The sequence below is a fragment of the Marmota marmota genome, unplaced genomic scaffold (assembly GCF_001458135.2).
Source record: "Marmota marmota marmota unplaced genomic scaffold, marMar, whole genome shotgun sequence".
Taxonomy (NCBI): domain Eukaryota; kingdom Metazoa; phylum Chordata; class Mammalia; order Rodentia; family Sciuridae; genus Marmota; species Marmota marmota.
The window spans coordinates 47,232,763-47,249,530 of record NW_026000174.1 but is presented as its reverse complement, the minus strand read 5'-3'; positions in this window follow the sequence as shown (position 1 = coordinate 47,249,530).

Sequence of the window (16,768 nt, the reverse complement as noted above, 5' to 3'; positions counted from 1 at the left end):
AAACAAAAAAAAAAAAAAAAAAAACAAGTGGATGAAAATACAATCTAAGTCCGAACAGAGGAGTTTCCCCAGTCTTCCTGAGAAGATAGAATAGGGACCATTTGAGATTGATAGTGGATGGCTAGGTGCACAAGTCAGAGGAGACTCCACTCATCCTCCGCAAGGTCAAACATCACTCTATCTATCTTCCCACCATTGATTCATTCACTCTGAAGGCATTTTTTTAAATACTTCTGTTTCAGGCATGGTACTAATTGCCAAGATGCAGAGGAGTGAAATTAACCCAGCCCATGTCAATATGCAGCATATAATCTAGTTGGAAAGACCAAACGGCATAGATAATTACCTGAACAATTACATAAATAATTAGTGATTTAATTATACAAACAATTATTTGATTATAATTTTGATCAGTGGCAGGGAAGGCAAAGTGTTCAGGGAGTCATAAATACTTTCCTTGGGTAAGAAACATTTATACTAAGACCTGAGAGAAAAGAAAGAGTGATCCTGAGAAAAACCCTGGGGAGACAGGGGGGTGGGGGCAAAGAAAACCCACTAATTCAATTCATCTGGGATATAAATTTGTATGTGGGACAGAGTATCCAGCAGAAATGTAGGTAATTTTATATAATATTTTATAAGCTAATTAAAATAAGCTGATATGGAATGAATGATTTGGCAATTACTTTTTATTTTTATTTTATTTTTGTGGTGCTAGGGATTGAGCCAGGGCCTTGTGCGTGCAAGGCAAGCACTCTACCAACTGAGCTGCATTCCCAGCCTTGGGGAATGACTCTAAGCTTTGCAGTCAATGCTGCATAATATGGGGTCAGTCATGGAAGTCAAGAGAATTGGATTGAAATGAATATTGACTAGCTTTACATGAAATTTTAATCACTTTTTAAATATGATAAGATAAAGTAGTACAGGTTTATTTTTAGAAGGTTTTGAGTTTTGAAGAATATCACTAAAAGAGAGTTCAAATTATCCTAGATTATACTTTCCAAAGATGAGGTACCATTACGATTTTCATTCACCTATGTCAGCTGTTTTTTCTATACATATAAACACACATATTTTACAAAAGGACTGAGTATAATAATTTTTTATGTTCTTATAGATAACCTCTAAATGAATAGTAATACCAAGGACTTTAGAATTTATAACTTTATTCAATTTTTTAGGAACATAAATAAAGAAAATTTAGAATAAGTTTTAGTTACTACATGTGTCCCTAAAATGTACAAAGTAAAATCCACAGTTTTCACCATGTTCCCCCCCAAACCAGTCACATCACCAGAAAGCTTTGATTCAGAACCAAGGAAAGATGTTATTCCTCCTTCCAAAGATATGGCCAGACACTTATTAGAATATTAGGAAGTCTTACTGCAAATAATTAGGCATAAGCTGCCAGTCGCTAGTAAAGTACATGAACCAAATATATTTATGGGATGCAGCACCTAAACTAATTATCATGTGCTTACTTCCTTACCTAATCAAAACTAGTTTGTAATGTAAAACAGATGTCACAATTCTTTGAGCAAAGGAAAATTAATGAGCATGTATAGTCTATAATTTTAACTTAATACAACTACTGTCAGTCAAACCATAATCTCCTCACTGATCATTTTGGAAATAAAACAATAAAGTCTTGATAATTTTTTACATTCTATTCTACCCACACATATAAAAGACACAGTTTGCAATTTAATTTTTTTTCTTGTTAACCATAAAATATTTCTCAGTCGGACAACTCTCAAGGATCAATGGCCACCATATTCCACCCATATGCATATCACATACTTTGCCATAATTTTTTTGTGGGTTTTTCTATATGGGGCAGATGTTTTGAAGCCCCTTTCCCAACTTGAATCTGGTTCAGCCATATCAATCAGCAAATTTGAAGCAAGCAGAAGCTTGAAAGAGTATTGCCGAATTTGGTTGGTTCTACTGCTTCCCTGTGATTGCATGAACACTGCTTGAGCTAGGTTCTTGGAGCACAGCTGAATAGCTCCAGTCCTCCCAGCCAAGACTATCTGAAATCAGCCAAGAGCTGAATGATGCCCAGGTGGGCAAGTGTACCCAGCCCAGATGCAAAGAACTGCCAAGCCAATGCCAGCCTCAATTGCCAACCTACAGATTTATGTTAAATTGTTTTAATTCACAGAGTTTGGGTGACATTAGCTACGCAGCATTATTGAGGCAATAGATAATTGGTACAACAATCTCACCCTAAAGCAACAAATATCTTCACTAGTAGCATTTTTTTTACCTCTTAAAAAAAAAGATAACATGTATTTAAAAAGACAATAAATACATATTAACTTTTTAAAAAAATAAATTTCCACAAAGCCATATCCTTATCATTAATCATAATTAAACTATGGTAAAATCTTTAGTATTTGTTTTAATTAATTTTTGCATCATTGTGATCAAAACAGCCACCAAGAACAACTTAGAGGAGGGAAGGTTTATTTGGGGCTCATGATTCAGAGGTCTCAGTCCATAGATAGCTATTTACATTGCTCTGGGTCCAAGGTGAAGTAGCACATCCCCAGGGAAGGGCCCAGGAGAAGAAGGCTGCTCAGCTCAGGGTGAGGTCAGGGAACAGAGGCCCGAGGTAAGGAGTCACAGGAAGTCATATCCTTTCTGAGCACACCTCCAGTGACCCACCTCTTCCAGCCATGCCCCACGGGTCTCTAGTTACTGATTAGGTTACAATTCTCAATCCAAACTCTTAACCTCTGAATATTACTGCATTAACACAGGAGTGCTTTTTTGGAGGGAAGGGGGATAACCTCACTTCCAAACCTTAATAGGACTCATAGTATTTTGACAGAATTAAAGCTTCCATGATGAATGCAGAGGAGCAAAAAAAAAAAAAAAATGTTTAAGAGAGAGAAAGTTACTTTTAACAATTACTGCCCTTCCAAGTTGGTTTTCTTTAAAATTAAAAGCAACACTTCTGGGTCCAACAGAAAATTATATTTTCTCAAATGCATGCAATGCAGAGTTGTTTAGAACACTTCTAACAAATTTAAATACAGACATGATAAAATGTATATCACTATTGTACTATTATAATCTATGGAAAAGGAAAAAACCTAAGTGAAACCAGGACCGTGAAGTTTCCAGCAAGATGAAAGTTGTAAGGAATAAATGTCAGAGTGTGTGCTTGAGATTAATGAATCACCTGTACTTATAAATACAGTGTAGGAGAATTGCAGCTTAGCACACCAGTTACTTAACATTGAATTATAGATGATGGCACAAAAAACATGAGGGAGTAAATGCAATGATATTGAATTAAGGTTCCAGGATTACCTGAGAATAGGCTAGAGTACTAATTCATGTTTGATCACAAGAAGTCAAGATTCATGTTATAATGTGTCCACTAGAAATAAATAAAAGAATTTATAACTGATAAGTTAATAAAAGAAAATACATAATTGAAAATATTTGATGAATCCACAAAAAGCCAGAAATATAAAGAAGAGAATTGATGGTGGCTAAAACAAATAGAAAACAAAATAATTCTAAAATAATAGAAAACAAAATAATTCAGACAAGAATTACAAAGTTTGTCAAATTGGAAAAGAAAAAATGGTTTGAAAGAGCATAGATAAAGACACAAAAGTAAAAAGTAATGTACAAGAAAGAATATATACCACACATCTGTAGCTAAAAGGTAGTTCATTTATCAAAACTAGTAACAAAAAATGCATTTTAATGAAAAGACAATTTTTTGAAGTAAGAACACAGGGACTGAATCGTAGGAAAGATTATTCACAATCTGCCACAAAGATACATTTTTTTATTAAAATTGTGACAAATAACTGATTCAAAATGCATAAATAAAAATTAAGAGAAATGAAAAGAGAAATTTGATGTTTGCAATCATATGGTGGAATTTAATATAACTTTTTTCAATAGCTGCTGGAATCAGATCACAAAAAAAAAATCATTCATGATATAGAATAGAACAATATGGTTAACAAATCTGACCTAATTCAAATTTATAGGCACCACACCAAACAAGGCAGAATATATATCAGTTTTGAGTACACAGTAATATTTATTAAAAAGTAAGATCTTCAAATGAAACAACAAATTTCAGAAAAATTTATATCATTCATATTCTCTGACTACATTGAAAATTGTTAGGAAAATTTACAATTACTTGGGAATTATCCAAACCCTTTTAAATAATACATGTAGCAAAAAAGACATTTAAAATATTTATAATTCAATGAATATGAATATACAACAAAGCAAAACACAATCTTTTGCAGTGCTGGCAGTACAACTCAAGGCCCCACACATGCTAGGCAAGTGCTCCACCCCTGAGCTGCATCCCCAACCCCTATTAAAGCACATCTCAAAGGGTTCCAACTAGAGCTGTGCACAAAGGAAAATGTATCGTTAAATAGCAAAAAAAAAAAAAAAAGAATATTCAAGTTCAATAACTTATAATTTCAAATATTGATAAAATACCAGCAATTTTACCCCAAGAAAGTATAAAACAATGTCATAATAAATATGAAAATATAAACTAATAAAAAAAGAAGACAGACATGACAGAGAAACTCAACAAGCACACGATGGTTCTATGTTAAAACCAATAAAATGATCATCTCCTAACAAGTCTAATAAAGAAAAAAAACAAGAAAATACAAATTAAAAATCAGAAATTTTTTAAAAAGCTTATTACTTCAGATCTACACACAGGATGGGAGACAGGACAATTAACCTCAAAGTCTAACATGGTGACATACTGAATATTTTAAGTTGAAGGGCTTTGAGAAAATGGCTGAAACAAGAAGATCCCTCTTCTCATAAAGCCTAACAAGGGGTTTTGAGCTTCCCATGAAAACAGTCATCACACCCTCATGAGAGAACATCCTTATCTCTAAAAATTCAGAGAAAGCTCTGGACAAGCAGGCACGGGTCTTTATTTTCTTATGAAAGCCCCATATTACACAAAATTTAAATGAAATGTGTATGTTTTTCTCCTGTCTCAGCCACAAACCTGTTAGTAGAAGGAAAGATATTTTCCCTCTCCTATATATGCCAAAAAGAATATTTGGTAAATAATATTTTAAAATATATCTATGATTTGTATACTTTTCTTTGTGTATATAGTATTTCAATAAATATTTACTTTCAAAAATGTAAGATATTCAAATTACTATGGTGCTTGAGTAGTGCATGTCTTTCCTACTAAACTCTTAAGTTCTCAAAAGCAGGCATTATATATTATGTTTGTTTTACTGCCTACAAGAAATCAGGAAAAATATATCCTTACAAAAAAATTCTACCTAGATACTTCTTAAACACAATCTTTTCTCAGTGTGCTTAGTATGAATGGATATATATATATATTCATTCAATAAATAAATGCCTCTTGACTCAGACTTGAGAGCAGCTTGCTTGCATTTTAAGTTTCATTATAAGCCAGGTTAATATGCATCAAGAAGTGATTACCTGATAGTTGATGGCTAGAAAAAAACTGAGTTGAAAAGAAGCAAATGAAGACACAGAAAAGGTAATGTGACAAAACTATTCTTTTGATTAATCCTTCAAGCATGATATATGTTAAGCAAACATTTTTAAGGATACAAATAATGCTTGTCCTTGACAGTTCCTTCTCCATTTCCATTATCTCCATAAGAGAAGAAACTATTCAGTTCCACTGAATCCCTGTCTAACACAGCCTATGGCACTATGTTAGGATTCAACAAATGTTTATTTAATAAACAAATACATTGCTTTGTGAATCCATACTTATGTTAATCTCTAACACTGAATGTCACTACAATCATCATAATGATTTAATTGCTAAATTACTATGATTTAACTTTGAAATACTTCAGATTGAAATATTTTAATAGTCACATCTTTGCACATTTATCATTCCTATATGCAAAAAAATAAATATATGTTCATTGAATGGTACTTCAAAAAATTATTTGATCTGTTAAATCATTAAATTCTTTGGGAAGAACTGAGACTATATTCTAGTTCAAAGTCCAAAGCTAAATTTGAGTTGTTTTCTTGATATAATATAAATGTATAGCATTCATGGAGACAGTGATATTTCCACATAAAACTAGAATCAATTGGAAAAAAATACTTACTTTTGATAAGGTTTCAAAGATTATATGACTAATACATATTTTTAGTGATACATTTCACCATCACTGTGGACAGAAATAATGCAGTGGCTGAATTATTCTGAAATGAATATGTAAGCTTACTGTTTGTTCTGCTAAAGGAAAAATATAGCATATCTCTGTCTAAGGAAGAATTATAAAAAATAAAATTCAATATGTAATACACACATCTTACATTTAGGATGTTTATATTTACAAGTATCTATATTGATATACAAATGTATTTGCCTTAAGCAAAGCCAATGTGTGAAAAAAAAAATCTAAAACAATTTAGCAGTTGACTATGTTTCTAAGATTTACTACAGGGTTTATTTAAGTAAGAGGGAATCCCAGATTGTTTAAATATGACTTGTATTTGCTTCAGATTCAGCTTTCCATCAATATTTTTCCATCACCAAAGGTGTGCAAATAGAACAGGAATGTGGTTATGGATAGGATTTGTCTTCTGAGAAAAGGAAATGTATCAATTTCCCTGAGAATCTTGGAGTGCTATCAGTTAAGTAGCTCCTTTAGAACAGAGTTGGTGTCTCATTCACTTAGGAGGCTTTCCCTTGCTTGACACATAGTAGGACCTAAAATTTTAACTGTCACATTTTCAAACCATATGTATGATAAAGGTTTAATATCCAAAATATATAAGGAAACCACGCAATTAAAAGGCAGACAGACAGACAAAAACAAATTTAAGAATGGGAAAATGGTCTGGGAATGTAGCTTGGTGGTAGAGAGCACTTGCCTGGAGTACGTAAGGTTCTGGGTTCAATCCCTAGCAAAACACACACACACACAAACACACACACACACACACACACACACACACGGGGGTAAATACCCTGAATACACATTTCTCCAAAGGAAGAAACTGGCCAACAGATATATGTTTAAAGGTGTTCAACATTACTAGACATCAGGAAAAGCAAGATGTCAAAGGTACAATGAGCTATTCACTTTACTCCTTCTAGGTGGCTATTATGAAAAAGATAAGAGGTTAATGGGCCTTGATAAGGGTGTGGTGAAAAGAAAACTCTTATACATTGTTTGGGGTTTTTAAGTTGGTTTAATTAGTATGGATAACAGTATGTGAGTTCAACAAAATATTAAAAGGAGAACTATCATATGACCCATCATCCCACTACCAAGTAGGTAGCCAAAGAAAATTAAATCATCACCTTGCTGGGACACATGCATTCCCATGTCTTCTGCAGGATTAGTCACAATTGTCAAAGTATAAAAACAACTTTGGTGTCCCTGGACAGAACATGTAAATTGTAGTATGTGTGTACATAATGGAGTATTATCCATCCTTTCAAATGGAGATACCACCATTTGTGGCAACAATGGATGCACCTGGGGGACATTATGCTTAGCGATGTAAGCCAGGCACAGAAAAAATACTGCATGATAATCCTTCATGATTTCACTTATGCGTGGAATTAAAAAAGGGAAATGAAAATAAATAGGTTTCAGATATCTAACTGATAGCATGAGTGCTATAATTAATATATTATATCCTAAAAAATTTGAGTAAATTTTAGATGCCTTTATACACATAAAATAGGTAATTATGGGAGGTGGTGGGTAAATTAATTTGCTTAAATGTAGTAAATTATTTTCCTATCTATAAGTACATAAAAACAGCATGTGGGTAAAACTTAAATATATACAATAAAAAAGAAAGTGAAAAAGAATTACTGTCAGAATCAGTGAATTGAAAGTTTGTGTGAATAGCCTTGTAGTTCTGTTATGACAAACTGCTTTAAAATCTGTCCCTATGCCTTTTTTTTTTTTTTTTGTACTACCCTGTTATTCAGCAGAGACATCCATTGCCTCGGGAAGAATCAGGATTGTTAGAGGTGGAGAATTAGGATTGTTAGAGGTAGAAAGCATGGAGAAAGAAAGTGTCACTATTCAGCATTTGACTTCCAAAATAGTCACTTGAAGCCTGTTTCAAAGACAATGCTCTTAAAAGTCAAAGCCTTTCAGTGAGAACTGAAATGTTAAAGAGGTTAATTTTTTTTTTTTTTTTTGTAAAAGGATTTTGTGTCAAAAAGAAAAGCCCTAAAGACATGGAATATAAAATTCATTCACAAGGAATAAAGCAGAAACAGAGGAAAAGCTTACTAACCTCACCTGAAAGAGAATATTAAGAGTTCTCTGTCCAGGAGGGTACAGAAGGGGGGGCAGTTAAGGGGGACAAGGAGAACCATGAGGGGAACCACATGAAGAGGCAACCTGTAGGATGTTCCACACATGCTCTGCTGAGCCAGGCGGAAAGCAAGGACACCCAGGGACCAACTCTTGTCATTCCAATGGGTTCTCATATAGCCCAGGGTGGGATATAAGTCAGATTCCCTTTTCTCTGCCAGAGGGTGATAGCTTTGCTCCCACAGTGTCCTTCATATCATCGATCGATTACCCAGCAGAAGCGGTGGTTGATAATGATGCAAGACTTTGCTCTGCCCATACAAAGCACTCTTTTTTTTTCTTCTTTCCTAACAAAGGTAAGTAATTTAAATAGTACCAGTGACAAAGAGGGGGAAATCCTAAATAATAAAGATTGCATAAGTTAAAAGAATCGATGTCAGAGCTGGTAAGAGTATTACAGATCATTTCATGGACCAGCCATCTCATGATACAAATTAGAAAACTGAAGCTTAGAGAGGGCTATCAGTTCGCCTAAGGTCTAAGGAAGGAAACCAGACAAGCCCAAGAACTTCTTCTTCCCTGTCATTTATTAACTGGATTTTGAAATTTCTGCTTTGTTTCTTTGTATTTTAGTTTATTCCCAGCTATATAAAAAGCTTAATTATACTCTTTGCATCCCCTTGTTAGCCCTAATCTGCAACACAATGATAATACTTAATGCAAATAAACTCATCTTTTAATTTGTTTATTTGATGAGAGACTTTTGCAAAATAATCTCTTTATCTGTATTCTCCATTTGGGGATGGATAAGCAAAATTCCTTTAATTTCAATTTCCACCTGCTTTTTAAAATGGTTCTGTATGAAGTCACTCCATTGTCTCTAATTAACTTCTATCTGGTATGTTTCCCTGAAAATTAATTTGAATGATTTACCACCTTTAATTTGTATTAGTTTCCTGCTAGTATTCAGGTGATATACCTTAACCATAATCACTTTACAGCATTACATAAAAATATATATGTGTCATTTTACTATGTAGAAAGTGACTTTGGGTGCATCATTTTTTTCTTCACAAACATGTTGTTAAACTACTACATCATCTGAAAAACATAACATCTACAGCTCAGAAAGTTAAGTACCTGTTAGATACTAAGTCAGAGAGAAGATTCTGGAATCCACATCTCTGGTTCAAAATTTCATGTTCTTTCTACTAGGTCAAGCCTTCTTAGAAAAATTTCTAGATTCACAGTGAGCAAGCCAATCATAATACTGGCCCTCTACTTCTGATTAGGAATAGGATGGGTGATCAACATTGTTATTGACAGAGACAAAGGCTAGGCCAATGTTAGTCACAGGACAGAAGGGATCAAGGCAAGCCATTCATGGCAAAATGAGCCGAGCCCACAGAAAAGAACTGAGGCAGACCATCCCATACCTGGGGGTTGCCGTCAACAAAGACATTACCCCTATGTGTCCGTGATATCACTGTCTCCTCAACTGACTTGGAATGGATATGAATATAAAAAAGGACCTTGCTGGTCAAGATAGAAAACTTTCCTTATAATTAGAAGAAATTATATTTTCTAGTCCAACCCTGTGACCCTGTAAATTTGAAGGAATGCCTATTTTGAGGCAGTCACAGTGGGGAGGGGAATAGGAGGATTCACACATGGAGACATCTCCCCTGACAGCAGTTTGTGAATTCACCTACTTTCTGACCACCTTGCACAGGGCACAATTTAGCGACCCAATTCACAAAGTATAAGAGGCCACTTTTTCTCCCCTATAATCCCACATCTCTGATTGGTTCTGAAATATAAATTTTATAAGTCCTAGTACTCAAAGGAAACATAAGCAGAGGGTTAAAAACTGCTTTTAAATAGGTGTATTCTCATTAAGCATTGGATCAGCTTGAGTTTCCCATTGGAATAACCATGGGGAAGAAACTGCATATGCTAAGACGGTACATTAAGTCAAAATTCTCATTCTGGACTTTACTTTTCTCTAGAACTATAAAACCAAAGTGGCATTGTTATACATTCTGAATGTATAATTCATATAAACAAACCGAGAAGTGAAAAATATTGTCTTTTCCTTCAAGAAGTTTTCAAAAACTTTAGAGTTAAATCTTCAAGAAACATTTCTTCAGTCTTTGAATTAGTGACGGGGCTCCCCCAACTGGAAGTTTGAAGTATTACAAGCCATCCTGAAGGCTGTCATAATTTAAACCCACACTTACCAAGTGTTTGATTTTTTTATAATTTGCATAAACAAAAGAACCTCATAAATGGATTTCAAGTCCCCTCATTTTTCCCGTTATTATTCTTTTCTTTGACTTACTATATAATTGATAGGTTTATACTTTCATAAGTGTTTTCTGAGCACTACTATATTCTAGGCCTTATGCTAAACTCAATAGCACATATGGGAAACTTTGCAAGTTTTAATATGTAATTATGAACAAGACTTTGACAAATTATAGTGTGTACTAAGGAGGGACCCTGGGGACTGCACCTTGAGAACAATAGTTGAACTAATTACAAATGTAATTACAAACTAATTACCACATTTAATCCAATTACAAATATTTAGCCTGAACAACAACCAAAAAAAAAAAAAAAAAACTAAGAGATTGTAACTATCCTTGCATATCATAAAGTCATGCATGCAGAAGAAATCTTTTTTTTTCTATAAATCAGGGTTTCTCAGCCTTGTCACTATTACCAGTTTGGGCTATCCTGCTCAGATAAGATGCTTGGCAGCATCCCCAGCTTCTGCTCACTAGGTGCCAGTGGTATGTAGTTAGGAAATCCAAAAATGTCTACAGGCATTGCCAAATATTGCCTGAGGGCCAAAACATTCCAGTTGGACAACCACTACTTAGGAATCTATAGTAGTAATTTCCAAAGGAGATTTTTAGATTGTCAAGATACTAAGCATTCTCTTATCAAGGTGATTCTCTTTTTTTGAACCTTTATATGAGATGAGAGATGCTATAGACATCATAATATATCTCTACAGATATAGATATCATAATCAAGTCAATTTAAGAAAAAAAAATTGTTCCAAAGTCAGTGCTTGGGCACAAGTGCAATTATAAGAATCATGAAGCTCATATTTTAATAAGCTACCCTTCCCTGGAAGAATTTCACAGAAGCTTGGTAACATCGGTAGGAGAATCTGTAAAAAGATTCTATCCAATGAGTAGGTGTTGAGAGGTCTATTTTTAAGGTCTCTATTACGTATAATTATATATAGTTTTGGAACCCAGGCACAGACATTGTGGCTATCCAGAGTATCATTAATTAATTAGCTGCATCTATTAGATCAGATACTCTTTTTGAAGAATTTAAAGACAATTATGGTCATAATTAAAATTGTACCATTTTTATACTGATCATTCAAAATACCTAATCTTTTTTAGAATCTATGATTAAATCCCATCTGCTGCCTTTTCATGTTATCCAAAAGAGTGGAAATTATTTTGTACTTCTTTTTTCTTCTTCTTCTCTTTTTTTTGTGTGGGGGGCTGTCTTGAATATTTACTGGAATTACAGAATGAATAACTAAAACTGTACTCACTAACCACTTGAAAGGGGATGTTTGGGTCATCAGTGTGTGGCATGATTAGAGGATATATTAGTTCTACTAATTATAAAATTATTCAGAATGATGTTCACACATCTTCCATTTATTTATCAATGCCCCCTGCCTTTTGCACAGAGAATTAATCTATTGTTTTCATTTTGTCATTGCATTGTTATTGTTGTTATTGTTTTTAACCATCCTAATCTTAAAGCTATATTCAAGAGATGAGAAATTTCCCGGCATTTCCCTCAGTACCACCCAGCCTAAAACAGTCAGAAAGAAACAAGAGCAAAGGGCCACTTCTGTGTGATCTGTTACTTTGGATCCCAAGCACAATTTAAAGGGCTTTTCAAAATGGCCTAAAAATGAGCCATTTTAAAACTGGTAATTAGAAGATGATCTCCTGATATTTTTTAAAAAATGAATTTTAAACCACATAGAAAGATTTTGAATGGTGGAGTAGACACCTTACTGAGTTCCTTAATGCCCTGGTTATTAAATCATTCTTAAAATTAAAAATATAATGGACAGCTGCACTAATCAGACCACTTTCAGTTCCCTCAAATGTTTCTAAGCCTCTAAATTTGCATTGCTTTCCTCAATATGGAAAAAGTATGAATAAAATCTAAGCGACAACATTGAACTTAACTTCCCTGCTGGTATATTTAGTAAGGCTTCACTCATTTCCAAGATACCTAATACATTAGAGGAACTCAAAGCTAAAGATTTACAAAATGTGTTTTGAACATTGAAACTACTGCATGAACATTAACATTCAGCACCCTGATTTTCATACCTCTTCTGCCATCAATGAGTTGTATGAATTGAATAAGGCAGGCCCACTTCCTGTTCTCGGCTTCTCCACCCAATACTACCAGATGGTCTTTTTTTTTTTTTTTTTAATAAAGTTACAAGTTTCCATATTCAGTGAGAAAACTAGGAAATAGAACAAATTGTGCTTTTTAAAAGTAGGTACTTGCTGAGGGCCATTGCTAAGTAAGAATGACGCATGGCATGACCCAGGTCATTTGCAGTGACATTGCATGTAAGGTGACCTTGCTCAAGGACCAGGGCAGATCCGGGTTTAGGGCAGATCCGGGTTTAGGGCGGATCAGGGTTTAGGGCTCTCCTTGGGTTTAGGGCGGTTCCAGGTTTAAGGTGTACCCTGCTGGGAATAGGGCGTATCCTGCTGCCTCACGCTCGCCCGCTCCTTGATTTCCCATTGAGTTCTCACATGGGATTCAGAGAGTATTTGGGATGCAGAACGTGGAATTTGGCGGAGAACGTGGGATGCCCCCAGAACCTGTGTAGAGTGCTGGTGTGAGTTTGGGAATAAAGAACTGCTGTTTGAATCTACAAGGCTGTGAGTGGCTCATGATTTTGTGCCCAGCCAGACTGCGGCAGGTACTGTAATTATATCTTCATTTTAGAAAAAATACAATAAAAACCTACTATGGTCAACTCATTATTAACCTTTGTGGGTTTCCTTTCCTTGAGAGTAAGAAGAAAAAAAAATCTGGAACTTAGAAGTAAAAAAATTGATAAATAAAATCTTCCACTAAAATTTCCAATTAGTTCATTATTACTTTGTTTAGATTGTTGGATGAACATTCATTTATTTGATCTATAAAATTAAATAAAGAAGGCTATGTTTTACTAGATGCCTTCCACCCTGGATGGGTTAGAACTGGCTTTTTCAATGGATTCAGACCCATCTCCTAAGACCAAGGAAAGCACATTGCCTTCATTTCCAAAGACTAACTGAGGATGGTGTGTTGTACAAATTCCATTCTGTATGTGCCCACAATTACATGAAAAAAAAATTTCTCCTTCAAGACAACCCATTAATTTAGCACAACATTCAATTCCAGATGTAGAGGTGAAGAAGGAAAATTCACACATGTCCCTTCTCTCATGCTGCTTCAATATTCTAGTGAAAAGTTTTTGAATGCCTAAGGTAACAGTAAACTCATCCTTCAATAAAAGCAAATAGAAATTTGGATTAAAAAGTGACAGCAAGTTCATCAAAAAGATGCAGTAGCTGTTATAAACTGCTCGCACTCAACAAAATGCTTACAGCTTTTGTGTCTTTTTCCTAAACTCAGTTATGCTTATTTACAGGTATAGGGGAAACCTTCTGACTTAGTAAGATCCAATAATAATAATAATAATAATAAAAGGCTTGAGAAGGAAAGATGTTTGAAGTGTTCTGATTCAACCTATAGAAGAAGGCTAGTTACTCCCACCAAAGCCAAAGTTTCAGATCAGCTAGAAAGTTTGAGGGGGGCCTGACATAATAATCAATATTATGTACTGTGTGTTAAGTACTTTTTAATGCATTGCCTCATTTAATCTTTGCAACAACCTATGGAGTCAGATCAAATTATTATCTCCAATTTATAGATGAAGAAGCTCAGGTACATAAGCTTTAGTGATAGGCCTTTGTAGGTGACATTTAATGTGTGACCAAAACAAGGTTTCAAGTTCAGTCAGTCTTACAAGGCAGACCTCATTCTTAACTACTATAAGAATAAAATCAATTTGTACTATTGTGATTCATTTTTTATATTACTTAGCAGGCACTATGTGTCATTTGCCAAAGGCTTGGGTGCCAGGCTGTGGCACTACTGAGAAGTGATAGAACCTTTAAAAGGTGAAGTCTAGTTGAAGGAAGCAAGGTCATTGGGGTGTGCCCTTGACAGGGATATTGGGATCCTGCCTTCATCTATCTCTGTTTCCCAGCCACTGTGAGGTGAGCAATTTCCTCTTCCATACGCCCCTGCGTATGATGATGATGCTCTGCCTTGCTACAACCCCAATCACAGATTGAAACCATGAGCCCAAATAAAGTTTTCCTCCTGATGTATTGTTTATTTCAGGTGTTTCTCCACAGTGAAGAAAAGCTAGCCCATTATGCTCTATCTTATCTCGTTCAATCCTCACTGTCTCTTTGTGAACTAGGGGTCAGTATTCTTGTTTTATAGATTTGGAGAGGCTAATTAAACAGTCTGTAGATGGGAGAGCATGAGTCCTCCTCCTTCCTCTACACCACGGTCCCATACTATTGTATGTGGGTTTGAGGATTGCTATATCTCTGGTTAGCGTGGAGTTCAAGAAAACAATGTAAAACAATCTGAGGAAGAAAAGCTGGGTCAGAGATATCAATGAAGGAATTGTATGGTTGAGACAAGTTTGGTATAATGCACACAGAGGCAAGACCCCTTTCCTAGCCATGCTCCACTTTCTGTGCCAAGAGCACTTGACCACCAAGAACTGATGCCCCTTCTCCCAGACAATGTCTTAGTTACTCAGGACTTTAACATTTCCTAACTCCCCAAGTCCTGTATCCAACCGCCTCAGGGACCAGCCATATCAGTGAGGGGCACAACCAAAGTCTGGGTAGGGGCAGTGGTTTAGGGGTGTGGTTGGGATTGGAATATGCAAACCAGGAATATCTGCTTCTGTGTGGAAAAGAGCTGGAAATTGAAAGAGAGCAGACCTTGGGCTAGGGGCTGGGGACCAAAGAATGTTCCCCCTATACCACCATTTTGCACACAGAATTATGATGAATCTAAGAATGTTGAATTTGAATCTGGTCTTCCAGAATGATAGGAAGTTATATTTGTAAAGAGAGGAGGATGTATCCCAGTTTATGTAAATATTTGTGAGCCTGATTTATAACTCCTAAAAACCTGTGTCCTTTAGACCCACCTTTGTATTATTGCCCCAAGTCCCACAGATGAAGAGAAAAACTAGGTTAGATTATTTCTTTTCCTTTTTCTACCTCAGGGGCAAAGGGCTTCAATGAGCATCCTTTAGGTATTAAGCTGATTTGGGGTCAACAAGCTTACAGTTACTCCACTGAGGACATTTGCATTAGAGCCTCCTCGTTAAATGTCAGTTAATGATGACTTCCTCCAATCCCATGGCATAACCTGTGCTGAGGACAAGGAAAACCTTGTCATTTACATGACACTTTAGTGTTTACTTCATTGGAAACAGCTGTTTCATCGATTCATTTCAATGTTCATTAGCTTGACACATACCATTATCGTGAGGTGTCTACATGGTGCCTGAACAACCAGATGATTTAATCAAATTCAGTACAACAAGCAGACGATTTACTTTGAAAGAGAAATGAGTGCATTTTGTTTGGTGGGTTTTTTTTTAATCATTTATTTTTTTCAACTATCAAGTCTATTAAATTAAACAGGGAAATCAGCCATTCCTACCCACATCCTTTTCTCTCCAGCCAACGCAAATCAGATAGCAATAAAAAAAAAAAATTCAGGTACAAATTCAAATATTAGTCAATATCGTTCCGATACTTCCCTTCATCAAATATTGTTTGTGTTAATTTGACCAAAGACCTGAGAAGAGCCACTTAAAGGAGGAAAAGTTTATGTTGGATCATAGTTTCAGAGGTTCAGGCTGTGGGCAGCTGACTCTATAGCTCTAAGCCTGAGGCAAGGAGAACATCAGGGCAAGAGGGCAGAGGAAAGAAGCTCAGGACATAGCATCCAGTAAGCTGTGAAAGAGAGAGTTCCACCCAGCAGGGACGAAATATAAAGTAGTGACCTACTTCCTCCAGTCATCCCCCACTTGCCTACAGTTCCTCCCCAGTTAATCCACATCAGTGGATTAATCCACTGATTAGGTTGCAGCGTTCACAATCTAATCATTTCATCTCTGAATATTATTGTATTGTCTCACACATGAGCTTTGGGAACTACCTCATATCTAAACCATAACAAGTATCTAAGTGGATATTCCATTATTGATAAGGTGGCTGTGAGGGAGCACTACATAGCACAGGTCAGAATACCAAAGTCACTGGTCACATAAAATCTATGGAAATAAA